The 26277-nt window shown below is 38.1% G+C and overlaps 1 long non-coding RNA gene across 3 annotated transcripts; it reads left to right on the top strand.

The window, feature by feature from the left end:
• Positions 1 to 1127: 1127 nt before the first annotated feature.
• On the top strand, positions 1128 to 25786 carry LOC144303261 (uncharacterized). 3 transcript variants are annotated; one of them, XR_013370318.1, is made up of 5 exons: positions 1129 to 3499; positions 5986 to 6139; positions 10457 to 10610; positions 15765 to 15907; positions 25518 to 25786. It is a non-coding gene; the product is annotated as an uncharacterized LOC144303261 (long non-coding RNA). The 3 variants fall into 3 exon arrangements; XR_013370317.1 differs by lacking the exon at positions 25518 to 25786 and having other exon boundaries at positions 1128 to 3499; positions 15765 to 16393; XR_013370320.1 differs by lacking the exons at positions 5986 to 6139; positions 25518 to 25786 and having other exon boundaries at positions 1135 to 3499; positions 15765 to 16393.
• Positions 25787 to 26277: the final 491 nt, after the last annotated feature.

Genomic DNA, 26277 nt, shown 5'->3' with positions numbered 1-26277 from the left:
ATAGGTATGTTATGATTCTCAATGACTAAAAAACTTTTTTAAATAAAAGCAGGTAAATCGGCCAATGTTTACAGTGAACCAATAAGAAAATCTGGGGGAAAAACACTGTATAGTATCTGAGGTGCTTTGGGCTTCACATTACAAAAAAATAACACTAGCTTAAGCCATAAAGACATTTAGCTTAATTTCGAAGACCGGTTAGGCTCAATGTTCCGTAGCTCAGTGTTATTAACTCTTCCTGTTTCTGTTGCATCATCTTCAGCTTTGCTTTGCTTTTTTTTTTTTTTTTTTTTTAAAGATTTTATTCATTTATTCATGAGAGACAAAGAGAGGGAGAGAGGCAGAGACACAGGCAGAGGGAGAAGCAGGCTCCATGCAGGGAGCCTGATGTGGGACTTGATCCCTTGTCGCCAGCATCATGCCCTGGTCTGAAGACGGCACTAAACTGCTGGGCCGCCTGAGCTGCCCAGCTTTGCTTTTCTGTGTCTGTCTCACCGTGGTCACAAGATGGCTATCACAGCTCCAAGTTTTAGATCTTCATACATCCCAAACAAGATAGTAAGGGCAGCTCCCAGCCCTTTATCAAAGAGAAAAAAATCCTTACTAGAATCTTCCATTAGGCACTCCCTCCTTACCCTCCAGCCTCTCTAGCCCCTTTGGACAAAACATAGAGGTCCACCTGAAAGCCAATCAGCTGTAGATTCTTGATTCGTCCTTTATAGCTAGAAGAAGGGCCCATCTGTAGTCATTCACCTAAAATGAGTTCCATAACCTAAGAGACACTACGACATCGAGATCTTGTTCCCACTTTTTTTTTTAAAGATTTTTTATTTATTTATTCATGACAGACACACAGAGAGAAAGAGGCAGAGACACAGGCAGAGAGAGAAGCAGGCTCCATGCAGGGAGCCCGACATGGGACTTGATCCCCGGTCTCCAGGATCACACCTTGGGCTGATGGTGGCGCTAAACCACTGGGCCACCGGGGCTGCCCTTGTTCCCACTTTTGAGGGGCTTACAGTCTTGTAATTATACGTTCTTTGAAAAGTAATATATATATATATATATATATATATATATATATATCCCAATACAATATGCTTTATAGAAGAAACAAAGTAAGAATTCACATGCTGAGGAGCTAAGAACGGGGCAAAAGTTTCATAGTAAGGACTACGTTTAGAAATCTCTGTTTACTGGTGTAAACTCTTAACTGGTCTCCTGCATTTCCTCTCTGAATATAAAGAATCAGGTATTACTGATATCATAAATGCAAATTGCCTAAGTACCTATTACTGTGATAGCAGACCAAAATTTTTTTGTTAAATATATGAAGTAGAGATTGATTTTGCTGTCCATTGCTATATATGATTTTTAAATAACTAGAATGGGATCATTTATTAATATAATCTGAGATTTTTAAAAATATGTATATGACCAGCTCTGGAGCTACAGTCTGCATCCGAGGAAGAAAGGGAAAAACAAAAAGACTACAATTTTTAAGATAGATTTCTAAGTAACTTAATTTTGGAGAGAAGGGAAAAATAATTTTAAAAATAAGATGTATCATGAGATTGGCATCACTACTATGTATAGAATATTTCCTTGCACTAGACCTGCTATTAAGTGTTTTGCATGTGTTCTCATTTCCTCATTGGAATAATTCTGAAAGAATACCATTTTTCAAGTGAAATCTTAGCTTGGGGATTAACTGGTAGGGATAACAGCTAATAACAGGAAGAGCCAGGATTATAATTGGATTCCAAAGGCTAGTGCTTAACCATATAATGTTATTAAGAACTCTTTCTTAAGAGTAAGAACTATACTATACTTAAATATTTGTTCTAACTCCTACTGTAGTAGTTTGATTTGGTGGTTTTTTGAAAATTTTCTTCTATCTTAAAATTTAGAATTAGGTTTGATTTTTGTGTGGGTTTTATTTCTCTTAAACCTTCAATCCTATCTCTTACACTTCCTTTTCATTTTTTTTACACTAAATTTTGCAAGTACATTTCTTAGAGGTAAACCTAATCATTTATTTTTTAAAACCACTTTTAAAATTTCATCAGGACATAGGAACCGGGCTGTTTGTTGAATAAATAATAAAGCGACTAAAATGTGTCAGTCTCTGTGTCAGTTGCTAGAGAAGACATTTTGAGATTTTTACGACATAATGAGGGTGCAAATGAACAGGCTTACAGGATGCAATGTCACTATAACGGAGACTGCTATTGGCCACTAACAGCATTCTCCTAGCCATGTGCATGAAACGCTACATTTACCAGCTTCACTTCTAGTTAAGTGGAACCACTTACAAAGTTCTCAACCAAAAGGATGTCATCAAAAGATTTGTATGCAAGTTTCTTTGAAATGTACTTGCCCTCCTTCCTCCCTGCTGGCTGGAATGCACTTGTGCGGTTAGAATTCTAGTTTTAACTCCCTTGGTCTTTGAGGTTAATAGCCATACACTAGGGCTGATTTAGTAACAATACAGAAGGAACCCGAAGCCCTGATGACAGTGAGGGAAATAGTCCTGCCCTGCCCTGCTTGCCACTGAATGTTTTACAGGAGAGAGAAATTTCTTCCTGGTTTAAGTCAGTTATTTTGACTGTTTTGTCAGAACAAAAATCCAAATTATAACTCAGTGTAGCCACAGGTTTTCAGCAGCAGTGGGAACTGTTAGATTAGCTTGAGGATCACTAAACCATCATGAGTTCCCCTCAAGAATGGCAAACTGCATCTCTTTCATTGGAACTGGTAAGTTATGAAAGGATCTTAAGAAAGAATTACATGATTTTAGCACAGCACTTGAATATATAGCAGTCCAAAAATAGATAAAATTAGGTGGATTACAGATTGCTCAAACACTTGAAGAGAATTAATGAATCAGAGTCAGAGGCATTACAACATTCTGGTCATTGGTTTCAGACCTGGTCCTGGGTCTCAGCTCTGCCATTTATAACTTGGGCAAGTTATTCTAATATGAGTTATGATGGCCATCTGGAGAGCATTTTCCAGTGGTGGGCCACAGGGTTCTTGACTGTTTATTATTTTTGCCAATATCTTGAACAAAGACTTTTCTATGGCAAATATTGTGGACTGGCTTGCACAATTTTTGTTCCAGCCTCTTATAATAAGCAGATCCTGGGAAGCCAAAAACTACATTTTCTTGACTTCTTCACAGCTTAGGTTCTGGATATGAATTACATTCCATCTGTCAGGTACATTCCTGAAAGATCTGGAGGATGAAGATGAAGCAGAAGCTACCTTCCTTGCTTTCAGTGACTTCCTTGCAAACAAGCTCACAGTGACAAAGTCTTTCAATAGCGGTGTTCTTGAATTTATTCTTGAGATTCTCACCTATCAAGGATCCACATTCCATTGCCAAGTCACCAGTTCCGTGAATGTCAAGATGCAGTTGAATGGTGGCAGTGATGGTAGCAGTAGCAGAATCCGTGAACTTCCTGGTCTGGCTCCCTGATCTTTGCAGTGATTCCAGGTATGAACTCGTCCCCTTAATGGTCAACCACCGTGTTCTGGGAGTGATTTCTTGAGGCACAGCCTAAAGATTATGTCTAAGCATCTAATTCCCTTCATTAAGTCTTTTTCTGCTTAAAATACCTAGAAGAAGCATTTCCTTCAGTTAACTCTTAGCATATGCCTAGAGGCTAGGAGTCAAGAACATCTGAGATCTAGACCTGGTTCTATCATTCTTTTCCCTTTTATATACTCATTAAGAATAATGATCACTATCCTGGTTACTTTCTGGCAACTTTTATGAAGTTCAGTAGGATATAACAATATTTTGTAAGCCCTGTAAGCTATAAAGATTGTTATAAGTGCTTACATAAATATATTTATCTAGGAGAGGGAAAAATTCTTTTTAGCACTTAAGTGTTATGTGTGGCACTTGAAGCTACAAACCCACATCCATCAGGAGTTAAAATAAGAATGTATATTCAGAAGGCTGAACTTTGTATTTAGGTATCTGACCATAAGCAAGAAATAACAGTAAAATTTAGACCAACCTGTTGTCATCTGCGCACATTCCCTTGACTGGTATCTACATAGATTATTTAAAACATTACATCATGAGACCTCTTGTATTTAGATTTCACATGTTTGAAATACACACAAGTTTTGGGACACCAGTGTGGCTCCGTGGTTGAACGTCTGCTTTCGGCTCAGGGCGTGATCCCGGGGTCAAGGGATTGAGTCCCACATCAGGCTCCCTGCAAGGAGCCTGCTTTTCCCTCTGCGTATGTCTCTGGCTTTCTCTGTGCCTCTCATGAATAAATAAATAAAATCTTTAAAAAAAAAAAACCAGAAATACACATAGTTTAAATATTCTACCCAAGTCTGCCCCTAATTCACTATGATCTCTTCACTTAATTTTTCACAATCTTACCTCATTCTCTGAAGAGTTCTGAAAGGACTGTCTCGAAAATTACTGGTGATTCTGTAATTAGTAAACCCAGTGACACTGTCCTTTTGTTTCTATGACTGTATTCTGATTCACTTCCTCCCCAAACTCTATTCTTGGTTTCTTTCAGGGGTCAGCTTTTACAGCCTATTATTTAATATAGAAATCCTTGGGCAGCCGGGGTGGCTCAGCGGTTTGGCGCCTGCCTTTGGTCCAGGGCGTGATCCTGGAGACCCAGGATTGAGTCCTACATCGGGCTCCCTGCATGGAGCCTGCTTCTCCCTCCGCCTGTGTCTCTGCCTCTGTGTGTGTGTGTGTGTGTGTGTGTGTGTGTGTGTGTGATGAATAAATGAGTAAGATCTTTAAAAAAAAAAATCCTTTGATGTCCTATAATTGGCTATTCTCTTTTTACTCTACTCTCTCTCCTTGGTCATTTCAAATACTCCTACAGCTCTACCCAATAGCTTTCAAATCTTCCAAATCCAATTCAGATTTTACTTTGAATTTCTAAGTCTAAATGTCTCAAATTTGAAATTCGTTCTCTCTTCTCCCAACCTTCACCTCTTCCTATTATCTGTTAATATTATCATCATTGCAGTCACCCAGCTGAAGCCTCATGTGCCGTTTCCTTCAAACTCTCCTCAATATCAAACTAGTTCCTAGTCCTAAACCTTTGAGGTACATATCTCTCTGAGTTCCTTCCTCTCCTTCCTGATCCTGCTCTAGTATATGAATCATTGCTTACTTAAAATACTTAATTCTCTTACTTCTCTAAAAATTTCTAAAGAATGTCACCATGGAAATCTGTAACGCAAAAGCCTTTGATATTCATAAGTTAATATTCTCATATATATAATCATTGTAAAAGATACAATGCAAAGAAAGACCCTTACTCTGGTAGCAACCAAAAAGTTTATATATCCAGGTATGAACTTAATAAGAAACATGCAAAATTTATATAAGGAAAAATTTTATAACACTTTTAGTGAAAGATACAAGGTAGACCAGAGCAAATAAGATGAGAGACTATGTTCTTAGATGGAAAGACTTATAAAGTAATCAATTCTCCCTAAGTTAATTGTTAAATTTAACATGATCCCAACAAAAGTGACAATGATTATTTTCTGGAACTAGGTAAGTTAGATATACAATTAAAATGAGAACATAATTATGCTCACAAAAATAATCTGACAAAAAAAAGTAATGTTTGAGGGAATAACCATACAAGATTTTAAACATATTATAGAATCATGTGCAAAAATTCCATAAGCAAAGTCTAACAAAAAATTGTAGGAAGAGATATTTGTAACCCATATCACATAAGAAGGGGTAATAACCCTAATATTAGGAAAGAGCTCCTAAAAGAAGGAGGAGGGAAACCAACAACCAAGTAGAAAAGTGGAAAAAGATATGAAGAGACAACTCACAGAAAAAGAAATGCTTCTTAAGCATAGGAAAAAAAAGTTCAACCATCTCATAAAAAGAGAAATACAAAATAAAACTATGCCAAATTAATAAATAAAAACTGAAATACTATATCATTACCACTTCTCACCTATCAGGTTTCCAAAAAATGTGTGACAGCATCCTCTGTTGGGAAAACTGTGCAGATATGAGCATTCGGTATTGTTTCCTTGCGCATTGCCTAAAGAATCTACTGGAGAACAAACTTCAGACATTCGGATGATTAGAGAGACATTGACATAAGGACCATTGGTGAGCATTAGCCATTTATTTGTAAAGCGAAGACTACATGAGGGTTAGAGAGAATATACGATGAATATATGTCTGAATGTTGATAAAATACAACTGTAGAAAATGGAAGGGGGTATATGCAGACAATTTTTTAATTTTTGAAATAATACTGGTGGTGGCAGAATGGGTGATTTTGCTGAGACTGTTGTGTAATGCAAGGCAATGTAAATAATAACTGTGATAGTCTAATTCTATTGTTTTCTGGTGCCTGAGAAGACGTTAAGTAATAACAATTGAGTCCTGACTTGGAATTGGAAGTATCAGAATGAATTCATGGAATATCTTGCCATAAAATAGCAAGGAAGCTATCAAAGACTACTGAGGCCATATCAAAAGGACTGCGGAGCCAACTTGAAGAAGCTGCCACTGGCCAAAGATGAGATAACTGTTCAATACAGATAATCATTTCAGTGGATTGAAACATTTAAAATCTGTTTCAATCTATGAGTTTTAATGATCCTAAAAAAAATTTAACTTACCTCTTTTTAAAGATGATAGTCAACCAATCTCTATTTTTAAAGTTGGGTAAAGGGAAAGAATCAAATATTATTCTGCCTTTCCTACGTGAGCTGTACCAGTGGATAACCAAATAATAGATGAGGAGGAGTTGCTCTATACAGGAATATTCTAGCTAGCAAAATGAGAAAGGAGTGATAAAATTGAAAAGCATCATTTTGCACTCCCTAATGAATTGAAATGATCTAAACAGTAGGCATCAATGGCTACTAACATCACAAAAAAGGACAAACAGACATTATGTGCCTCAGAAGAGCAGAAGAACACAACCCACAATGAAGTAGTCTTGCCTCTAAAAATCAAACTGAAGTCTTTTTTTTAATTAAACTGAAATCTAATAAGTTTCTATACCCAATTACCAATTTACAGGAAGTACATAAATTATGAAACACTGTATCATGGGGATGCAATCAGTAAAACCTAGAGTCTAGAAAACTCTACAACTCTGTCAAGTTTCTTTGACAAATAAATTCTACAGAAAAAAAAAGGAAGGAGAACTTGTAGATTTAAAAAGACATTTAAAAATAATAATAATAAAATAAAAATAAAAAAATAAAAAATAAAAAGTCATATGAAAGTTTATATTAAATAAAAAAACAGATGAAACTATAGTATTTAGGGATGCACACTTAAATCATAAAATATAAAGAAGAGCAAGGAAGTGATTACCATAAAAATCAGAGTAAGGGACACAAAGAGAATCTCTGAGATGGCCACCAAAGTTCTATTTCCTCTTCCAGGTGATGGTTACAAGGGTATTTGCTTACAATAATTAATTAAAGTATTAATTTATTTTATGTGGTTTTCTGTATCTGTGTTATATTTTGTGGTTTAATTTTTTTCAAGTTCTACTTGTTAAAAATTGACAATTTTAAGGAAATTTGCCTTTCCCCTATCAACTGTATTTAAGATAACCTAATAGCTCTACATGACCCAGAAAAAAATGTTTCTGTAGTGAAATATCCCAGGTAATAAGTGTGGAAAGAGTGATAAAATTAGTAAATTACCACTTTACAATTCCTAGTGAAATAGAAGATTCAGGCAAAGATCATCAATGAATGAAATGAATAGGTAGTAGATAGATAAGAACTCTTATAGTGGAAGGATCAGGCCGTTGTCACCTGAATACACTAATCAATCTTAGGGTTACTATTAATAAATGTGGGGCAAGCAGACATCAGGTAATTTCCATTTATAAGAAATACAGGAGATAGAGAAACACCACCACAGGGAAGCAACCAGACCAATCCAGAATTGAGAACGTTCTAAGGGAAAACTGACATGGTTTCCTCAACAAGTCAATGGCATAAGAGAAAAAAAGTGGAATGAGGAGGGCTGCTATGAATTAAAATGGACTTATGAGCTATAAAAAACCACATGCCACATGTAGACCTTGTTTAGAACATGATTCAAACAAAACAGCTTAAAAAGACATGTTTGAGATAGTTGGGGAGCCCAACACAGAACCTGAACTCACGACCTTGAGATCTAGACCTGAGCTGAGATCAAGAGTTGGACTCTTAATCAACTGGGCCACCCAGTAACCCCAAGATAATCAGGGAAATTTTAGTGTGGAGTGGGTATTAATTGATCCAAAGGAATCATAAGGTATGATTATGGCATTTTGTTTGTAAGATAATGTTCATACTCTTTAGAGATGCATGCTAAAATATGTAGAAGTGAAAACCCAGGATGTTCAGGATTTACTTTGAAATACTTCAGTAAAAGAGAAGAGGATAGAAGACGAATGATAAAATCTTGATGATTGTTTAGTCTGGATATGAGGTTATAGAGACTTATTGTGTTGTTTTGTTTTACTTCTGTATATGTTTGAGCATTTTTCATTTAAGAAGATTTTTATGTTTCTTCATTCTATTAAATAAGATATTTAAAATATATAACTTTATGTCCAAGCTCCCTTGGATGGTATTCACAGCACTGCATAATCAGCTCCTTCAAATTGCATGAGCTGAAAAAGAGGGCAGGTATAGTTTCTCTAAAGGAAAATCAGGGTGCTGTTTCCAGAAGAAGGGAGTCAAACCCAGACAAAAAACATAATAGATGCTCACTATTGTTCCCACACAAATTTTTGAGCTCCATCTTACAAAACGTATCTATCTAGTCAAACAGAACTACTTGGTGTTTCCTGAACAGAGCACACACTCCTAGGCCTCTAAATCTTGCTCAGATTTCTCTATTGTTTTTTACAATAAGAGTCATACTTTCCTTCAAAGTCCACCTCAACTGCCATCTGAGGGGGACGACTTTGCCACCCCTTCCTATAAAATAAGAAGACCCCTCTGGCACAGGATTGAGGACTCTGGTCATACTCTGCCTTCTATGGGCAAATGTGTATATTCAAATCCCCCCCACTAAATCCAAGGCTCTTTAAAGGCCCCTTTCATTGTATGCCTCAAAACTCTATGCCCAGTGATTTGTAGCAGTGCTATCTTTGTTTGCTGAATTGAATTGACATAGAATTTCTCAAGAAGACACAAAAACTGTCAAGCTAAGAAATTGTCATCCTTTATAATAGCAAGTAAATAGAACATTTATTATCTAATAATAATATCTTGCTTGTTTAAAGACATTGGATATCCTTTTAATTGAATACTAAATAATAGATCCAAATTGTCTTTAGTCAAGATGCTTGCTTTGAGATCTGTAGGGCAGGAAGACTGAGATGTGTTTACATTTTGAAATAGGTTCATTTCTTTGCCAACCATAGCAGATGGCCACCCTTACTGCTTGTAAAAGAAATTTAACTGATTTGACAATAGCCTTATGGTCTTTCTGGCAGGATTCCAAATATTTGCATTAAATTTAAGCTACTAGTTTATTGTGTGAATCTGTAAGTCCTAACATCCTCAAATCTAACTGAATTATAATAAAATATATTTTTATTTTTTATTTGGTAACTGGTGTCTATTTTAGTCTTTGGGAAATTATGTTACACAAATATATTTTTAAAAATTTTTAATAAGCTCCTTTTTAAAAGTCTTGACATAGACCTATGCTTGCATTGCAAATCAGTAGCATTTCTCTTTCTTGTCCAGTAAGGTAGTCCTACAGTGGGAAGGTGGGTTTCATCTATAGGAAGGGAGCAGGAGACTTACATTCATCGAGTACTGTGGTAGACACCTTCATTCAATTTATTCAAAAAAGCCAACATCAGGGTGGGGTTTTGAATACAATTGCAAAGTAGGGAAGTACTTTCTCAAAGATCTGCTACCTACCTGAAGAAAGCCCTGGTTCTCCAGAGGCCCTAACTACAAACCTGCCTTATTTTGCACCTCTCCAGTAGTCTATAAGTTTTTATCTTGCCACTTATTTATTGATTCCTGGACCTATAGAACTTGATATCTCAGAGAAGGTAGAAGTTTCCCTCCTTGTTCAGATGGGAAGGCAGACTTTGGAAATTAGTAAGTCCAGACCAATACCCTGACCACTCGGCCTCTGGACCAGCGCTTTTTCTGCTACAAATTCAGGGCCTACCGTAGAACATGCAGCTGCCTGGGAAGGTAACACTAGAAGAAGCAACCCACACTTACAGCCCACTGTTACTTAAGCCAAAAGCACCATCACCTGATATGCCCCTCTTTCCCTAGGTTTCTTCCCTCCATTTCTGTGACTTGACCTTTCCTCCTTTGTAATTAGACAGCATTGTATGAAGGCTGTATGTGAGTGGTGGGTGAGGACAAATCCTAGCAAAGAGACTTCCATTAAAACAAATTTATGTTTATTTCCTTATTTCTATTCCAGAGGCAGAGATGCCCAACAGAATGGTCTTCCTGAATGGATTTACCTGGTAATACATCTGAGGGTCTTCAGTAGAAGAGCAACATCCTGCTCTGTCTGGAACCAGCCACTTGGTCTTCTGTCCAGACAACTACATCTTCAATTCCATGGCTCATTTGTGAGTAGGTTCTGTAAGCTAGATGATTTTGGCCCTATACCCCTTTTGTCAAATGAATGCTTGGTATATGGCAGTCTGTAACCTTATATTGGTTTCCTTCTAGTTCTGGGTGGAAAATATCAGATAATGTTTTAAGCACAGACTTGTTCCTGAGCTCTTTAATTAAGTCTTCAGACTCCTTCATACCTGAGACAAAGACACATTTCTTTTATATTCCCCTATATTAAGACTTGTATGGAAGATATATAATAATTTAAAGTCTCTTATTTATTGAATTCTGCCAACAGATGAGCAGATATCAGGCCCTAGCAAAGTGACTGTCAGCTTGAGGATGGCATCTGTTGGAGCAAATTCCTGTTCTCCCTGATCACTCTTGATCCAGGCACAGAACAGAAAAATTTGTTGCATCAGATACCTGCCTTGAGCTGCAGATCAAGGCAAAATGCCAGTGCTTACATGAGCTTCTGTACTTCCCATCTCCTCCCTTGACCTCTAGTTAGCAGAAAGGGAATCAACAGTAGGTAGGAGAGCATTCCTTCAAAACTGAAAAAAAAATCAATGGGGAAATGATTTGCTTTATAGAAATCTGTTCTGTGTACAAAGTTCCAAAAATATCTTAAAATGAGGTCTATTTCAGGTTAAATGCAATATCTAAATAATAAATTATGTAGCCAATGACATTTCTAGATGATATTTAAAAATGCCCCCCTTCTATGAGGATAGAAACCTCTCTTTTAAAAAAGTAGGAAAAGTGGAAGTATAAATACATTAATTCACAGTTGTGAAAATTTTTTACAACCTTTCTAATGGTCTTCACTCTCTTAATAGTCTACATGTAATTTTAAAACTTTTTATGATGGAAAGTTCAAACAAATATATAAGCTAAGAGAACAGTATAATAAACTTTCATGTACCACTAACCCAACTTAAATAAGTATCAATTCACAATCTCACTTCATCTGTACCCCCAACCTATTTCTCCATATCCTCCAGATTATTTTGAAGCAAATTCCAAATGCATCACTTATTTTAAATACTTCAGCAAACTATAAAATGAATATTAAAATCCAGTTATCAAAGAAGACTTCTTTGGATCACTCCTGGTTTTTAGTAGTTAACAGATGTTTAAAATTTTGATATATTTTCTATAAAAATATATTCACTTATAAATTCCTTTTCACTAAGATTTAGTTACTTCATTTATTCATCCACCTATGTGTTTATAAAGATTCAGAAAAACTTATTAAGTACTTAATGATGTGCTCAGCCTATTTGGAGTAGTGGGAATACAAGCTGTGAACAAAGTAGACAAGACACCCCCCCTGCCACACACACACACACACACACACACACACAATCTAATATTTTGGTAGGGGGAGGAAAAAAGTGAACACTTTAGAAAACTCAATATCATTTTAGATAGCAAGAAAGAAAGGAACAAGGTAATATGATAGTGCCTAGGTAGGCGGAGGTGTGATATTTCAGCTGATATTAGAAGAATATAAAAAAAACAGCAGTTTGAGGAGAAGATAAAGTAGTCCAGGTAGAAAAAATCAAAACAAAGAATCTGAGGCAAGGAAGAGACTTCTGTGTCAGGGAACACAAGGTACACAGTATAAGTTCAGCATAGTGAACAAGGGAAGACATAAAGTTGGAGAATATGGTAGACAGTGACCCCTCTCAAAAATCATGCCATTCAATATTCATGCCCATGGTATGATGTACCACATTGACTTTATTGTGTGACTTGCTTTAGCCAATAGGACATTAGGAAGTGCAATGGAAGGAAACTTGATAAGTACTTGCATGTTGGGGTTTGTCCTCTTAGAAGGCTCTCTGCTGAAAAGTGACTTAGGCTTGACCACCAAATGATAGGAGGCACATGGAGACATACTTTGAAGAACAAGTGCACTGTGCACACAGCAAGCTCCTAGGAGAATACAGCCACAGAACTGCAGTTAACCCACCAAATCATGAGAAATGATAGATCATTGGTATTAGTTTTTGCATTTGGGGATGGCTTATTACATGATAATAGGTAACTGAAACAAAGTAGTTCCTGGAGGTGGGGTGCTGTTGTGACAGAAATCTGAAACTGATTTTGAGACAGCCACAGTGAAAGGCTAAAAGTGTGGCAAAAGCAGGGAGAAAATTGTGATTAAAGGCTGGAAAAATAGATTTGTGTGTGTGTGTGTGTGTGTGTGTGTTAAGATTTATTTATTTATTTATTTATTTGAGAGAGAGACAGAGAGCACAGTAGGGGGAGATGCAGAGGGAGAGAATCCTCAAATGGAGTCCAGACTCCTCACTGAGCATGCAGCCTGACACAGGGCTCAATCCCAGGACCCTGAAATGATGACCTGAACCAAAACCAAGAGTCTGTTACTCAACCAACTGAACCACCCAGGTGTCCCTATTTGTGTTTTTTGATTGAACAATTAGTGAAGCAAGGCTACAGTGACATGGAAGATAGGACATGTACTTAATGAACTTGTGGATCTGGCCTAAGGATATTTCCAGGTAGAGTGCCAAATGGGCTAACTTGCTTCTTTTCACTGACTATGATAAAACATAGAAGGAGACATGAACTAAAAGAAGGAGCAGTTCAGTTTTCAAGCAGAATATAGAGAAAATATTTGCAACCATGGGCTTCCTGGGTTGGAAAATAAAACTCTTTTTCTCAGCTTCTCCCACCGTTCCCCCGCCCTCCTCCCCCACAGGGTTTTTCAGAGCAAGAAATGGCCTGAGGGCGTTCCCAGCAAAATGTGACCATAGTCAACACCAAGTTGAGAATGTGATTGTAAGACCTATTTTAAGACTTTACAGCCCAAAGTAGAGAAAGCCTGTCTCCAATGAGGAATTGACTTTTGTCTTATGAAGTAGATTATAATTTAATGTACAGAAAATCACAGCATTTTTAAATGAATTATACACACTTAGACTAAAGGAACAAAGATGATTTGAAATGAAGACTTCTGGGCCCCTAAATTTTCATGCTCAAGAGGCAGACTGACAAATTACTCAGCTGTAAACATGCACCAGTTCTAATGGAAAAGGAAAAAGATATCTGAGGACAGAGCCAACAGCCAAGAATAGTAGCTGGGAACAGAAGCAGGCCCTAATCAAGTAACAGTGCCTGGATCAGAGACACTGGCAACGTGTATGTGGCTGGATTTTGGAATTGTTAAGGACTCAAGCAACCATGTGCCTTCAGTTTCCTCCCCTGGGAATGGTGTCAATTGCTGTTATCCCTCTCTCACCATTGTGTTTGGGGGCTAATGAGGGAGAGGGCAGATAACTGGAATTTTTTAGTTCACGAAGTTCCAGATAGAAAAAGGCCACACCCACACTACTCATTTACATCTACACCTAATCCAGATGGTGAAATTCTGAACACTGACCTGTTGCCATATTGGATGAGACTTTGGGAGATTTGGGGAGGAGATTAATGTATTTTGCATGTGGGAGAAATGCAAATAATTTATGGCCATAAGATAGACTGTGGCTGATTAAAGATTAAAGATGGTTTTTCTGTTCCCCACATGGAGACATGGAGTCTATTTTCTCTCCCTTTGAATCTGGACTGGCTTTGTGGCTTGTTTTGACAAATAAAATGCAACAGAAGGACACTATGCCAGGACTTACAAGACTGCAGCTTTCATTTTGTCCTCTTGGAGCCCCAAGCCACATGGAAAGATGTTCAGCTACCCAGATAAAGAGCTGAAAGATGCCTGGCTAAAGAAAACTACTTTTTATAGTTATAGCTCTTCTGACACCAAGTGTGAAGGTTTTCCACGCCAAGCAATTCTCCAATGCTCTATGGATGTCCAGTGGGTGACCCACGGTTTAATTCAATTCTGAAACTGTCTACCTAGAGTTGCCACAGACCCCAGAGGCTAAGGGCTCAATCCCACAAGGCTGCCCCCACCTCCAAAGGACAATCACAAGCAGTGCGTCCCCAAGATATACATAATTCCTTCCAAGTTGGCTGCAAATTGGGAGTTCCTATGACCCCTCCTCAGGTTTGATAATTTTGTATAATGGCTCACAGAATGCAAGGACATACTTTACTTACTATTACTAGTTTATTATCAGTAACAGCCAAAGGAAGAGTTCTGGAAGAGTCTTGAGCAGGACTCTGTCAGGAGACAGAACTTCTGTCTCATGAAATTGAGATGTATACCCTCTTGACACATGGAAATGTTCACCAAACTAGAGGCTCTCTGAACCCATAGTCTGTTTCATTTATTTATTTTTTAAAGATCTTAATTATTTACTTGAGAGAGAGTACAGAGGGAGATGGAGAAGCAGACTCTTCACTGAGCAGAGAGCCTGATATGGGGCTTGATCCCAGGACCCCAAGATCATGACCTGAGCTGAAGGCAGCCACTTAACTGAGTGAGCCACCCAGGCACCCCTGGACCCATAGATTAGTCATTTTATGACATTTTAGACATTTTGTAGGCATTTTTGTTTAAATCATTGGCCATTGATAACACAGTCTTCAGGGCCTCTCCCCTCCCCTTGTTCAAAGCAAGTCAAATAGTGAATCCAGATTCAAGAGATGGGGAACTAGCATAGAACTTACTGATGAGGGCAGCCTGGGTGGCTCAGTGGCTTAGCGCCACCTTCAGTCCCAGGTGTGGTCCTGGGGACCCAGGATCGGGTCCCACATCAGGCTCCCTACATGGAAGCCTGTAGGGCTCTCCCTCTGCCTGTGTCTGTGCCTCTCTCTCTTTCTCTCTCTCTCTCTCTCTCTGTGTCTCTCATGAATAAATAAATAAAATTGAAAAAAACTTGATGCATGAAAATATTTTAAAAAAAAGAACTTACTGATGAGAAGAACTGAAAAATGTTTTTTAAATCTGTCACTATATCACAAAAATTATAGTCAAATCCTAGACATTTTTGCTTGGGAATTATAAGTGCTAAATAGAGCAGAACTAGAATGAATATCTATATAATAAAATATATGACATTTAAAAATTAATCTCATGAAAGCATTATATCATCATTTTATTTTAGCCCTAATGTCAAAATGAACCTAACTTTCTTTTTTCTTTGTTTTTAGAAAGCCTATTTTAAAAGAAAGATATAAATGCTAAAGTAGTGTTTTCAAACTGTTATATGAGTTACCAAAAAACATTTTCTCAGGTCTCAAGATCACCCCTTGTGGACACCATTGCTGATAAGAGTTGTTCTCTCCTGAAATCCTGTTAAACCTGGAGAAAAGAGAATAAGGAGAAAGCGTCATGAAAGCAGCTTGAAACTGGCAAATAAAACCTCTGGATCATTTGGTAGGTCCTGATCTACTAGAAGTCCTGCTCTAAAAACTTCTATAAAAACCTACATTTCAGAGTGTTAACTTTAACTTTTCTGGACCTGTCCTTGAATGATTAATAGTTAGAATCATACTGAGAACCAGAACTTGTAGAGAATCCTTTAGCTCACAAATTGTCGCAAATACAAGTTTGCTAACTAAAAGAGTCTGAGATTATCTGAATTTATTCAGATATTTATGTCATGGGTCAGAAAGCAATGGTGAGACTTATCTAGATTCAATAAAGAAAATGTACTCATTTAAAGGGATCTGTATGATTCTTTGTATCACCTTTTATCATCTAGAGAAATTTGTTGGACAAATTCTTTTGTTTTGATGTTGATGTTTGATTTTATTTTGATTTGAATGTTTTGATCAAGCATTCTATAAGAGAGCTTTATGTCTGCTTGAGAAGTAACACAGTTCATTCCTCAATATAGATTAAAGCTGAAACAATCTGTAATATCAATGAGGCCCTCTTTTTTTTGATATCATAATTGTGTTACCTAAGACAAAAGTTGCATGCAAGTTTTCAGTTTTACCACTAGATGGAGAACTCACCTTCTCACCAATACAAGAAATTTCCAGTGCCTACATTGTGCAAAGCTTAATGCTAGGTAGGTCATGCAGATGATCAAAAATAAGACTCGGATGATGCCCAAAATATCCCTGTTGTTTAGTAGGAATGAGACAAGAACTCAAGAATCTGTATATCAAAGCAGAATGTAAATATAAAAATACAGACAAGAAGTTCTGTAAAACTCAAAAGAAAGAATTAACTCAAACTTAGCAGAAGATTTTCGGATGAAGTAGTAGTTGAGTTTTGAAGTTCAAATAGTGTTTCAGCAGGAACATGGAGAGTGCTGCATAAGTAAACACAGAGGCAGAAAAGCATGGTAATGTGTTCACAGAACACCAAATAGGACAGTTTTCTTGGCAAAGATAAAGCTTGAAATATAAGGCTCTATTGTTTTAAACGTGGAGAGGAGGAGATTATAACTAATTCAATCAGTGATTGGGATGGCAGGGCCCAGTTTCCTTGAGGTTCCAGTCAGTGAATCAGGTTCTGTCCATCTCTATTCCCTCCTTCAGGCAGAGTTGAGACTCCTTCTTCTCCAAAGACACAACCCTCCTATCTACTAGAATGTCTAGAATGTGAATTTCTTGAGGGCAGAGATTTTTTTTCCAGTTTTTCTTTGAGTCCCTAGCATTGTGCTAGGTACATGTTAGCTGCTCTATAAGAAGATGCATATAAGAAAGCCTGGGAGCCGAGAGAAATGGGAAGTTATTGGAATGGTTTACTAGAGTTCATTACTTGATCTCGGATGGTTGCAATGAGAATACCAGAGATATTTTTTAAACTCAAAGAGGTGACAAATAAATATGTATGAGGGTAGTAAAAGTGACAAAAAGTAAACCCAAATTTACTAGCTCCACTTTTTCTCTGTTTATACAAGGTATCCATGTTATTATTATTATTCTGGCTATTTTCAAAAACTTGACCTTCCACTAAAGAATGTATATTTCACATGAGTGAGAATATTCAAAAGAGTAAGCCACATTATGGAGGTTATTCTAAAATATCCACAAATATTTTTGAGTTCAGACAGCATATTTGAATGCATAATATAAATTGCTCCAAAGTATAATGTCCAGTTAGGTGAGTTGAGGTCCTATCTAGCACAAGACATGTTTTTTTTTTAATTTGCACAATTTAAAACGTTGTGTTTTTTTTGTTTTTTTTTTGTTTTTTTTTTATGATAGTCACACAGAGAGAGAGAGAGAGAGAGAGAGAGGCAGAGACACAGGAGGAGGGAGAAGCAGGCTCCATGCACCGGGAACCCGACGTGGGATTCGATCCCGGGTCTCCAGGATCGCGCCCTGGGCCAAAGGCAGGCGCTAAACTGCTGCGCCACCCAGGGATCCCAATTTAAAACGTTTTGAGTTAGTTAATATTACTTTACAAATCATGCGATTTTCATATGCGATGTAGATTTCTGGCTTCTCTTCAAATACTGTAAAATTTCATAGCAAGAGTTTCCCATTTTAACATGGGATAATCAGCTGGATCTGGGTAGAGACCACTTCTCTGTTCATTAACATAACTTCCGTCTAGTTTTCATTACTCCCTTATGTAATACACAGGATCTACTTTTTCACTTATGTTTCCTCTCTGGCCCCACAGATATTTGATTTGTGTGATCTTTGCGTCTGCCCATTTGGATCTGCAGATTTACTGGTGTTCTGAAACTTTCATATGTCTACTTTTTGTTTAGTATATAAAAATAATTGTGTACAACTGAGAATATGTGCCATTACCTCATTAAGTCAAGTGAGTTGTGTGACTAGCTACTGCATGGGGTATAACGTTTTGTAAGTGAGAGGTAAGAGTCATAGTGTAGGACCCAACAAAGATCATATGACTATGAGAACTTTGCCCCATGAGTATATGAGGACAGCAAAATGTCTATTCAAGTAGCAATACAATAAATGCAGTAACCGTGCATGCTTTGCTGGTGAGATATTTTAAAACATGTGAATGTAGGGCGCCTGGGTGGCTCAGCCAGTTAAGCATCTGCCTTGAGCTCTGGTCATGATCCTGGGATCAAGCCTCATTTTAGGCTCCCTGCTGAACCTGCTTCTCCTTCTCCCTCTGCTGCTTTCTCTCTCTCTCTCTCAAATAAAATAAATAAAAGCTTAAAAAAATACATGAATCCATTTCTTATTTTTGAGCTTCTTTGACCATGATTCGCCCCTAATTTAGCCTCCACTGTCTTCAGAAGGTTTAGGATTTTTATAGCAGGAATTTAAAGAGTCATTAACTCTTGAAGCCCATTTCAAAAGCAAGTGTTTCTAAAGCTGGGTGTGCAGTCAGGGTCAAATAGGAAAACAGAAACTGCCCCCCTAAGGATTTACAACAAAGGAGAAGTTAACATAGGTAACTGGATTCACAGGAGATGGAGAAACTGACAAACCAAAGAGAGGTGAAGTTACCCAGCAATGAATACCAGCAAGACTGGAGACAGAGGAGGAAACTGTTCCTGCAGTGAGCTAGGTCCACAGTGGACTAAGGTACCTCCTGCTAGAGATACTGCTGGGGCAGAGAGAAATAGACTTCTCCCTTCCTACCCTACCCCCACATCCTGCCAGTGTGGCTCAGGGAGGACCCAGCCAGAACCATCTGCCCTGAAGGCCTGTAGGCAAGGGTGGGTGGGGACCCCAGACCAGAGAAGGGATAGGGGCAGGGCAGGGCAAACAGGCCATGATCCACACACCAGCTACGAAGGCCAGCCATTTGAAATAGAACAAGGTTCTCTTCTGCTTTGTTTTGTTTTTAAACTCTAAAACATTCTTTCAATCTCTAAACCAAAGCATGGGGGGCTAAGTTTAGAGTTTTTAATATAAACCATAGGGTTTAGGACATGAGGTCAGGGCAAATTTCTGTCACACAAAAAGGCAATAAAAATCCTTCCTGGCTTGGGAAGAGGAGCTTGGAGAAAAGGCTGAGGAGGGAGTATGGTGTATAGCTGGGGATAAAGAACCTCAAACTTGAGATTTCTTGAGCAGGAGGCTCAGATGCTATATTCTGTGTGAAAATTTGAAAGGATGCCACCCTAGAGAATGTTCCACATCAACACAGGAATGACAATAAAGCAAAATGGTGGGGTGAGGTGCTTAGGCACAGAAACAATCTGTGATTGTGGCTTTCTGTGGGTTTTCTGGGTTTGGGTGTGTCCTGGACAAGAACCAGAGGCAATGGCCTCTGTGTGGGCTGCAGAACTGCTGAGAGGACGTTCCTGGGGAATGACTGGATTCCAGTTGAGGATAGCATACACCGGGAGCAGAGAGGCCTAGGAAGTACTCCTGGCTTCCAAGCAGGTTCTGACAGGACCACATAGCAAGTGATCCAAGCAGGTGATGACCAGCTGTTCACACAGCAGAGAATAAGACACCTTAGCTAAGCAAGGCATTGCTTTGGTCAGCAGGGTGCAAAGGCCAGCAGATCTGCAGGTGGGCCAGACACTCCTCTCCACAATGTAACACTCGCTGTGTGCCACCTGCCACCGGCACTCAGGGCAAAGCCCTGCAGACAAAGCATAGGAAGATTTAGAAAAGCCTAAATATGGAGTTTGACTTTGAATCAACTAAATTTGAATCCTGAATTGGGTTTAAAGGGGAGGAAAAATAATTCTCCTTTTGCCCATCTGAGTTCTTGGCTAGGACTTCTATAAAAAGAAACAGACTAACAAGAGAAAACAGTTTATTGACAGACATGTGTATCACGTGTGGAATACATGGGAGGCCCCTTCCCCAGCAACTCAAAGGTTTGGTTAGAACTTGAATTTGTATAGTATCTTAGCAAAGGAAGAAAAAATTTTAGAGAAGTGACACGACACAGGGAAAGGACATTTAGTCTCTAGGGGTAGCAAATTGTGGAGGCAAATATCTGGGTACCTAATGGTAGATAAAGGCTAGGTAGTAAAGTTTGTTATATAGATTCTTCTGGAGACATCGCCAGGCTGACAGGGTCTGAAGTCTCCAGAGATGAGCTTTTGTCCTTTCTGGAAGGACAGGAAGAGTGACACCTTTATAAATGCATGTTCTGCTTTTGGGCAAATAGGAGGAGGGAAGGGGGAGCTTTTCTTGTATCTGCATCTTAATTGTCTATCCTTTGGCATAAGGATTATTGTTCAAAATAATCCTTATGCCAAAGTGGCATATTTAGGGGTAAGATACTCTGTCACATTTCAGCTGTTTTTGCAAAAGAGATGAACTTTCAAACTGGAGATGTCTGAGTTACCCTAAAAGGGCAGAATGAAATGTTTCCCACCATTTGTAGAAATCAGGGGCTCTTTCTATTTTTATTGACAATTAAGAAAAGTTACATTTTTTTCCATCTGAGTCATTATGACCAGAAACTTCGAACATATTAAAACATGCAGGGTTTCAGGCAATTGTGTCTACTCTGAGCTCAAGTATGCAGACTCCACACTCACACAGAGAATACAGACACACATGCATGGACACATATGCACACTGCTTGCGCATGTGTGCATGCGTGCACTCATACATGCACTACCTTTCAGCCCTTCAATAGACTTCTTTGTTTTAGTCAAATAGGCCTTTCCCAAAAGCAATGAATGCCATTTTCATGAGTGAAGAACCCTTGGGCAACATCTATCATTTTTGGAAAGAAAACAAATATTCATTTACAATTTCCAAGTAGCATGCAAAATTCCAAATTCATTTCTTCTCTTGGTGAATTATCCACGGTCCCGACAGAGACATTAACTCTCATTTAGACATGCCCACTCCTAAAAGGCTTCTGTGTAGAGTCTGTATTGTATCTTTCTCTGGAAGCCCTGTAGGTGTTCCTTGGTGACGATGTTGGTCCTAAGTAAAATTCTCACATTCCTTCATCGATGGCCTTCCATTATGCTCCTACTGACCTCCAGTTCTCAGGGCCTTGAGCTATGATGTAGACATACCTCCCTGATGAGAGGCAAGCTTCAGGAAGCCTTTAGACAGAGCCCCTAAGTAGAGGGGTACAGGATGTACATTACACATCCCTGGGCATCACGTTTGTACTAGTCTGTATGTATGACCACCCCCTCTCCCCCCACTGCCAATAGGATTGTACATTGTGGCTCTCACTTCACATGACCAAGACAAGTTGTTGTCTTTCCTTGAGAACAACACAAAGTGTGGGCTGATTCTTCAACCCAAAGCCCTCTTCTCCCTGCTGGAGGCAGCATCCTCTTTGGCTTGTGGCTGAGAAAAGGCTCTTAGCCAATGCTCTCCCCAGACCAATGAGACCTCCCCTTATTTTTTCTCTGACTCCCCAGCATACCCCAGGTCTTCTCAGCTTCCATGTCACTAGCAATGGACTCTCTTTCAAGCCTAGCTATAAAATCTTGTCTCTTTTCCCAAAGCCAAGTCTTATCAAATATCCCTTAAGCCTCTGCTTGTATGGCCTGCCTCGCTTTATGATTTTGCTTAATGCTTCATGTCTTTATCTTTCTGAAAATAGATTCAAGTTTTTTTGTTTTAACTATTCAGAGTCCAAGAAAGAAATTTTAAATATAGCATGTTCTTTCCTTTCTCCCATCCATTATCCTGTGTGTACCTCCACTTAGCACAGCTGGTCTGTGTACCTGGGCTCCAGTTGTACTTGGGAACATGGATCTTGTCCAGGTCATGGGACACCAGCAACTCAGGCTCTCTTCATCTACCAAGCATATCACAGTACCATTTCTACTGTACTGAAGCTACGTATGGTGGTGTGGGCCCTCTGCAAGGGTGTCATTTCAGGGTCTCCTATGGGAAGTGAGGCATAGCTCCTTCTGCTCTGTTTGCTGAACCCGGTTCCATCAATCTGTCCCCCTACCGCAGGTCTGACTGCTCCCAGAAGAGCTGGGAGTGGCCCCTTTGGACATTTTAGCTCTCTGGCTCTCCTTTCCCTCTTTCTCTGATCTCTCTCTCTCTTTGCTGGGGGAAATTTCTTTGATTTTCTTGTCTGGGGCATGAAAAACTGCCCATGAGTCATAGTGTATTGTTCTCTACTCTATGGTTACTTTTTATAAAGCCTAACTCTGATCCTCCAATCTAGTTCAAACTTTGGAACCAAGCCCTCTTTGAATCCAAAACAAAGCCATTTCTTTGTCAAAGGCTTGGTTCATACAAATCCAAATTGCTGCAATTTCAGACTCTTTTGCCAGGTGTGAATTTAAAAATCTATGCAGCCCTTAATTAAATTATTTTATTTATTTCTTTGTAGGTAGTGTCTGTCCTCATTGACCAATGAATGTCATTACCCAACCAGTGGAGTGTAGAATGATTTTCAGAGACAAATTCAAGATTAAAATCTCCAAATACTATCTCAGTATACCTTACAGACATGCTGAGATATTGTTATATTTTGAGATTATTGCTGATTGGAGAGCTTTGTTTTGATCCTTTCTATTTCTTCAAGAATGACAACATGACTTTAGAAAATATTTGATGAGGGGTCCCTGAGTGGCTCAGTCAGTTAAGCATCCAACTCTTGATCTCAGCTAAGGTCTTGATCTTGGGGTCATGAGTTCAAGACCTGCATTGGGTTCTATACTGGGTGTGGAACATACTTAAAAAAAATTGATAAACTACTTTTTTACTAACATGTCTTGCAAAGCCACTATAAAAAGATGGTGTTAGAGTCATGGTTTAAAGGCTTTATCGACTTAGAGATTTCTTTATCACATTTGGTTATTCTGATTTAGTTAAGATCTCTTTATAATCTGATAGTAGAGAGAATCCCTACTTAAACTGGAAGATCATTTTTATAGGGAAATCAATTGAATTAAATTTGTTTTGGTAAATTTATGAGGAAATGGAATATATTTGACTTATTTTATTTACCATACTGTCTCTTTGGATCTCTACTTCAGTCATAATGTTTAGTTGCTCCTTGAGCAGAAGATTCTAAGAAGAACTATCCATTTTTCTTCAAAGGGGTCTTTAAATAAGACTTTGTACTGAATAACCAGGTAATAAAGCCCTGACCTATGTCTCCTGACCCTATAGATTTTCTCCATTTAGTATCTGTAACTGGTCTTGATTTCTGCCAGGGGCATAACCTAATATTGATGAGGAGATAATGTGTTTTTAAAACATTTTTTAAAGAATCTTTCTACCCTGTACAGTTAATGAAGAAATAATGTATTTATCAAATACTTGATGCAAAATGCAAAGTATGAATTCTAGTCACATATATACAAAGAATCCAGCACAATTGATGCTTCACTTGATATTCTACATGATATTCTACAGTTTTAAATTGATCTCCTTAGGCTATAGCTCAACAACATTCTTCCATAATAAAGCATTTGAATTTCTAGGTATATATAACCACTTACTGTAAAGATATCCAGGCAATTTAAAAAGAGTAGGTGCATCAACTAAAGGTAATCTTCTATTTTCCTTCTCTGGGTTCTAATGTCTTCACAGAGTTACCTTACTGGGAAATCTTTTCACCTTTCATTAAAGAGTTAGCTCCTGTATTAGATGTATTCTTATAGAGGGCAATCCTCTGAAAGGAAACACGGTTATTTTACTTATAATGTGTTTAGTTAAAGTTCCACTTTCCAAATTATCCACTGAAAATAGTCTAATTTACTAACTGCATATTATATCTCATTCCTCAAAGTAGTATTAGTTCACAGTTCCAAAATATTGTTTAATTATTAAAGGCATATAACCAAAACGAAAATCCTCTTCCTTTGTTGTTAAGTGTAGGAGGGTCGGGGAGTTTCACTAAATGAAGTGTGGATGATAACCTAGGAATCTGACTATTACTTATACAGACTTTCAAGCAATCCCCCTGCCTTTGTTCCTTACACACACACACGTACACACACACACACAAATACACACATGCTCACTCAAACACCTTACCCTCTCTACCTTCTGAGGTACTTAGCACTTTAATCCCTGAGTATTTCCAGGGTTCTGTGGAGCAAATGGGCTCACTTCCCATCAGTAGCTTCATCTATGGGTATTACATCTTAAAATTGTAAGTTTACTGATTACATTTAAACATGTCATGAAATGGGGAGAGATAGGAATTTGTCTTGAAATAAGCAATAAGTGAAGCATCAGTTGTGCTGGATTCTTTGTATATATGTGATTAGAATTCATACTTGGCATTTAATCAGAATTTATATTCTAATATAAGAGTTCTAATAAAGTTCTGTCTATCTTCCATTAGTTAGAAATGACATGTCATTTTTTAAACAGAGGTAAGTATTGATAGGTAAGAAAGGAACTTTGAAGTAACACTTGCCAAAGGCTCTAAAGGACAATAACCTTGCACTATAGGTGAGGTCAAGGAACTTGACTTTGACCTTTGAAACATTCTAGTAACTCCAGGAACATATGAGAAAACACTTGACTCTGTTTCAGAAGCAGAGGAGGTATAGCTTGAACAATCAAGCTATACTTGCTTTGTGCTCCTTGCCTTCCTAGTGAATTGCCAGTAGGTGCATATAGTTTAGATTAGTGTAGTTACCAGGTAGAATGGTTACACCAAAATATCTAAGGCCAAATAGAATCCATCATTAATATGGCCTCCAGAACTGTTACATGTTTGCTTCCATTCCTATATGAAGTGCAGGACATACAGATTTTGAATTTTGTAGAGCTAAAGTTAATCATCAAACCAGTATAGTCCTTGTCTGTTTTTTTTTTTTTCTGACCTCTTGTTTATATAAATATTGGTTTTTAATCCGGAAAAAAATAATAAGCCATAAAAGATTATTAAGACTTTGTCATTTCCTTTTTTTCTGAAGATAATCTTAAAACCCCAAATAATAAGTAAATTATACTCTTTAAATCCTAAAAAGGCAGTGGTGAGGAGGTCTTAGATGGTGACCTTTTCTGGTAAAACACTAAAGAAGGTCTTAAAGTACTAAAAGTAGTCTGAAACAATCATCTGTTAGAAGAATAAAATTCTAATACAATTAAAAGAAAAGAAAGTTCTGATTTCACAGTTAAAAATGAATAAACACAGCACCGAGTTTACCAAGGTGTCAATATCATGTTTGTCACAGTTTACAGTGTGCATGGTCTTTTCAAGAATGGGGCTTCCTGGAAGACTTAAACACAACCAGACCATTGAAGGCAAAGATGCTCAAAAAGAGGTCTTGAAAAGAAGAGTCCTACATTTTGGGTACCTGGATGGCTCAGTGGTTGAGCATCTGCCTTCAGCATAAGCCGCTATCCCAGGGTCCTAGGATAGAGTCCTGCATGGGCTCCCTGCAGGGAGCCTGCTTCTCCCTCTGCCTGTGTCTCTGCCTCTCTCTGTGTGTGTCTCATGAATAAACAAATAAAATCTTTGGAAAAAAAAGAGAGTTCTACGTTTTCTTTTGTGTGACCTAAAGCAATTACATAGGATTTTTGAATCTCAGTTGCCTTATCTGTAAAATGGGAAGCCTACCTCATAGAAGTAAAAAGAGTAAAACATTTAGATGAGTGTCTAACTTAGTGTAATTGTTAGCAATTATTACTTCACATGTAAGAAAACAAATGCTTTAAAAAAAAAAAATAAAGCAAAATCAGCTAAAGTCGAAACAGCCAAGGCCTCTCCCTCCGGTTCTAAATTGTATTTCAATTCAGGAAATACCAGGATTGCATCAGCCCAATGAGATAACCGCCGGTCATCTCACACTGTTTGCCAGCACGTGATGCACTTTCTATGTTAGTCTGCTGTTTCAATGTGAGTCATGTGTGTGAGCTACAGTTACTTCTGCAGATGGAATAAAATGTTTCATCAAAGTACAGGAACTGCCCTTTCTCCTTTTTTTTTCTCAC

This window comes from Canis aureus, chromosome 32 (genome assembly GCF_053574225.1).
Source record: "Canis aureus isolate CA01 chromosome 32, VMU_Caureus_v.1.0, whole genome shotgun sequence".
Lineage (NCBI taxonomy): Eukaryota > Metazoa > Chordata > Mammalia > Carnivora > Canidae > Canis > Canis aureus.
The sequence above is the reverse complement of the archived record's forward strand: the minus strand, read 5'-3'. Positions and strand labels throughout refer to the sequence as shown.